Source organism: Eleutherodactylus coqui, chromosome 1, assembly GCF_035609145.1.
Source record: "Eleutherodactylus coqui strain aEleCoq1 chromosome 1, aEleCoq1.hap1, whole genome shotgun sequence".
NCBI lineage: Eukaryota > Metazoa > Chordata > Amphibia > Anura > Eleutherodactylidae > Eleutherodactylus > Eleutherodactylus coqui.
The window spans coordinates 49604143-49609316 of record NC_089837.1 but is presented as its reverse complement, the minus strand read 5'-3'; positions in this window follow the sequence as shown (position 1 = coordinate 49609316).

Sequence of the window (5174 nt, the reverse complement as noted above, 5' to 3'; positions counted from 1 at the left end):
TTGTGTTGCTGGTTCACTCTATTTACTTGGAGGTTGAACTTTAAAGATACTTATAAATGACTGCAGGTCAAATAAATAATTAAACAAGATAAGTAATTGATCAACAAAAGAGTATTTTGAAGTCACTTTTGAGATTCAAGGATACAAAGTGCAACAGCTAAAAGCAAAGCTAACATTCAGTTAGGTTGCTGAAAAGACTGGATCCATTTTTTTAACCAATTGATTTTAATGGGGTTTTAAAAACACACAAAAGCTTCTGTTCGCTTCCATTCCATCAGGATTCCATTTTTCAGATGGGAAAATAATGTTGCAGACTGTGCTATTTTCCAGTCCCCAAAGAAAAGAAAACCTAATGAAATGGAAGTGTAGTGACCCGGAGTGTACTACAGGCTAGTCAATTGGGTTAATAAGTCCTAGAATCCTTGCTATGAGCCCTTAGCTGGACATAGGAGGCATTCTTTAGGAGAAAGACACTCTTTACCTAAATGTTGGGCTAAAGTTAGTCTGCTCAGCAACAGCCCTCCTGATTGGCTGCTTGTTATTAATTTCCTGATTGGAGGAGTGGAGTCAAGCCTGGGAAAGTGAGCTGGGCGGAGAAGGAGGGGAGTCAGCAGAGGGGAAAAAGAGCGGGAAACAACAAGAAGTGGAGGAGTTAGTCAGAGGAGGAGGTAGAGAGAGGCAGCGGCAAGAGGAGCTGCCTCACCTCACACAGCTACCAGTGGTCAGGAGTTGGAGGAAAGCTTTGGAAACCAGGAGCGGGAAGGAGTAGTGAGCCGACAGTGCTCAGAGTGGGAATGGAGTTTTTTTCCACCCTGTTGGAAGGAACCAAAGTCAGGGCAGATACCGCGGAAGCTGGATGAAAAGTGTACTTCTCAAGTGTGAGTTAAACCTGTCCCTGCATAGCCAGCAGACAGACCGAGAGTACAGACAACCCTGCACCTAGCCCCTCCAAAATCTCTACCAACAACTATCTGAATCAACCCCAGATAACTTAAACTTGCAGTCGTATCTCCCCTAACAGAGAGAGAAAGAGAGTTGAGAAATCAATGCCTCTAATGTGTGTTTCCAGCAAGTCTATGCAGATGTTGCAGTCAACAGCAAACTTGAAAAGTGTGAACTGTTTAGTAAATTTCTCAGGAGCTGAGTAAACTGTGTACCTTCAGTTTATCCTGAACTATGTGGATTGGTCTCAATTATTTCACTCCTGCAAACAAGAGTCCCTCCTCAAAGGTACTGGCATCACGATCTGACATTACCCGAATTTCATAGAAGTCTCTTGTTCCCTTGAAGCGAAGATCAGCATAAAAACTTCTAACAGAGTGACTAGTTTGATATAACTTTGGGACTTTTTAAACTCAGACTCTCGGGTTTGGTAGACTTTGATAGAACAGTGTTCAATATGTAATGTTCAAACATTAGCCCTCCGGAAGTACCGAACGAATTGTTCACCAGTGTGCTTACAAAAAAAAGTTCAAGTTTATGCCGCAGAATGGCTGGAGTGTTTGCTATTTCGAAACACAAACTACTTACACCACTGCTGCATGAATGCAACCGCAGCTATTACGTGAAACATAGTCTCATGGGTTGTGAAACCGCCACTACCCTGACCCCCATGTCCTGGGTAAAAAGGAGCCTCTCTCCCCACTTGCACTGAGCTGAAGGGAGCTGTGTTAGAAGGAAACAGGAATCATGGAGAGTAGCTCAGGAGGTTGCAGAGGAACTGTGTGCTGGATAGAAGGGGCAGCCTATGAACTGTGTTGTTGCATAACACTGCCTGAACTAGAGCTGTCTACAGTCTGCAGTTCTTGGAATGTAAGGCTTCAAGAGACCATACTACAGAACCACAGAAGCTACAACCAGAGGGATCACTGCTGTAACAACCACAAAAAGGGACATGCTTTTTAACAGTTTACCAAATCGGAGATCACAAAGAAAATCCAGGATTCGCCTCACCTATATCACCATACAGAATACTCCAGGAGGTTGTAAGTGAGGTTCAGCCTCAGTAAAAGACGAGTATGCACACATGCATAAGGACTATTGAGAGAAAATCAGGACTGCTAATCACATAATGTAAAGCATACACTTAGGGAAAGAAACTGAAACTTCTCTGTTTATGGTCCAAAAACTTTTCTTTGAGATTCTTTAGCAACTTTAAGCTCTTCGCTTAAAGGGATTTTCCAAGATATATAATTTACATGAAATCCAGCCCCCCTGCCATAAAATAACAAATAGGCTTATACTCAACTCTCCCTGCTCCCACTGTGTCCTGCACCACAGCTCTGGGTCTCCTCTCTGACATCACATTTACAGGCTTCCCCAGCTTGTTTACCGGATGTCACAGGTGCTATAGCCAATAACAGAGCTCAGCAATCGATCGCTGATCTCTGTTATCGGTTGCAGTGCCTGTGATATCCTGTAAAACGGTTGGGACTGTAGTCTGTACACAAACAGCGGAAGCAGGACCGAGCAGCGGCGCAAGACACAGTGGGAGCAGGGAGAGGTGAGAATAAGCCTATTTGTTATTTTATGGGGGAGGGGGGGGGGCTGGATTTCATGTAAATGATACATCTCAGACAGCCCCTTTAAGAACTATCTTTCAGACGGACTTACGTTTACAAACGTTCTGCAGCAAGCTGCTATTGGGTTAACACGCGTTGTTCATAAGTTTCCACTGAACAGAAATAATTGTATTTGTGCCGTTAGTTAACAATAGTTTGGATTCTGAACCCAAACTGTATCCATTATGTGATTTTTCTTATCATCTGCACCCGCATAACCACTTTCCTTCCATTACTACCTGTTACAATAAAAGCTTATATATTTTTGTACTCTGGTGTTTGTTTCGTATTTTGGAACTTGTCATCTACCACTTACAGTGACAGTAGACCTGTGCTGCTTGCCTTTGCTAAACAGAATGAAGCAAGCAGAGCTGATGCAGCACTACCACCCTGTCACCCTACCCCGGAACAGGATATGCTTTAGTACATACTAGCTCTGATTGGATAGTCAGAATTTACTGGCCTATCACACTGATTAGCCTCTCCAGGATATGCAACACTGAAGCACGTTTACATATATGTTGATTTTTCACAAAAATGGAGAAGTTGAGCTTAATATCATGTCCTGTGCTTCTGTAAGAAACGGGTTGTGCCTACACCCACGTTTTCCTGTATTTATGCTATTTATATATGTCCTCCTCCAAAAGAGTTTTTTTTTTTGTTGTCAGCTGGGTGATATCTTTTTTTCAAATCCAGATTTTTATTAGATTTTAAGACAAATATGAATACAATAAACAAAGTGCCAGAAGCACGGGTCAAACACCGGATACTTATGACTGGAACTAATGTTAAAAAATAGGATGATGACCCTACCGGGTAATGCAAATCTAGCTTGGCATGACAGAACCAAAAAGGGAGACAGACATCGACAGACGGGTGGGGAAGGGGGAGGGGGGAATGGGAGTAAGGGAAAATAGGGAAGGAACTATAAGAAAATGTCAATTGTAGGGGGGGGGGGGAAGGATCCCGGCGGGGGCGTCACCCCAGCCGCCGAAGGCCTCTCCCAATCTCCCAGACATTGCGGACACGTCTTAGTCACACTCCTCTAGGGCCTTAAGAACTTATCATAGTGCATATGTTACTCCATGGGCCCCAAATCTCCATAAATTCTTCATGAGAACCCTTAGACCAACCAGAGAGTTCCTCCAGATTGTAAGTCTGATCCATTCTGTCCTTCCATTGGCTCAAGAGAGGGGGGGGGGGGGGGGTTGCAGCCACAGAAGAGGAATAAGTGCTTTGGCAGCATCAATCGCATGTGCTAGCAATTTTTGCTTTAAGGGGTTAAAGCTGCTCGAGGGCTTCCACAAAAACAACACCTCAGGAGTGAGTATGAAGTTAGGGGCCATTTTTTGGAAGGACTCTGCAATCCTTTGCCAGAAGATGTTCAGGGCTGGGCAACTACACCAGATGTGAAGAAAGGTGCCTGTATCTCCTTCGCTTCTCCAGCATTTGCTGCAGGGCGAGAGTTTATGATCTGAGAGCCACTGTGGGGTTCTATACCATCTAGCGAGAAGCTTATAGTGAGCTTCCTGTGTGATGATGCAAGAAGAAAGCTCGTATGCGAACTTCAAAATTAGATGGATCTCGTTAGATGTCAGGGTGATATGTAGCTCCTTTTCCCATGAAAAGAGAAACGCTGGTTTTGCATCTGGCAAAGGAGGGAAGCAGTGTTTGCGAATGAACGCAATTCTCCTGCCGTACGGCCTATTCTCTTTCACAGCTCTCTCAAAGACTGTGAGGGGTCTAGTGGAGACAAATGTCTTGGCGAAATCACCAATCACTCCCTCCACCTGTGCTTGTTGGAGAAAAGTCAGTGGCTGGTCGGGCAACAGGGCCCCCACTACCTCTTTAGGGCTCAGATGTCTCAGGGTCTGAAGCTCGCTGAGAGGTTTGCTTCCGAATTTCGACCAGAGCTTATTTGTGCACGGGTCCGGCAGTAGTTCCAGGATGGCGGGTAGAGAACTTAAAGGGGTGATCGGGGAGGGCGTTGGAGCCAGCGTCTCCCTCCGCAAGTCCCACGCCTCACAGGGTCCCTTTAACAGGGGATTAAACTTTCTGCTTCTATATGTAGCACTCTTGGGGAACCACAGATTCCCCATTAATGAGGTTCCGTACATTTCATTAGCCAACTGATACAGGAGGGGGTCACCTGAGGGTGAGGTTAGTCTCAGCCAGTAGCTGATGTGGGAGGCTATATAAAAATCATGGATATTGGGCATTCCAATTCCCCTTTCCTCTCTCCTTCTCATCATCAAGCTGTAAGCCAGCCTGGGGCTCTTTTGTCTCCATATGAACTTTATGAACATCGAGCGAAGGGTACTGAAGAGGCTGGAAGGTAGTTGGATCGGGAGGGATCTGCTGTGGTATAAAATTATAGGGAATATGTAGGATTTTATTAAGTTTTTTCTCCCAAACCAGGAAATGTAAGGGACGTCGTAATTCTGTAACAAGGTTTTGATTTTAGCTAACAGTGGGGGGAAGTTCGCTGCAAAAAGATCGCCAGCCTTCCTAGTCAGTTTAACCCCCAGAAAATCGACTGCAGTGTTGGACCAGAACGGGGATCCAGACATCAAATTCGCGCAAGGAGCTCCCGGAATAGAAACGTTCAGAACT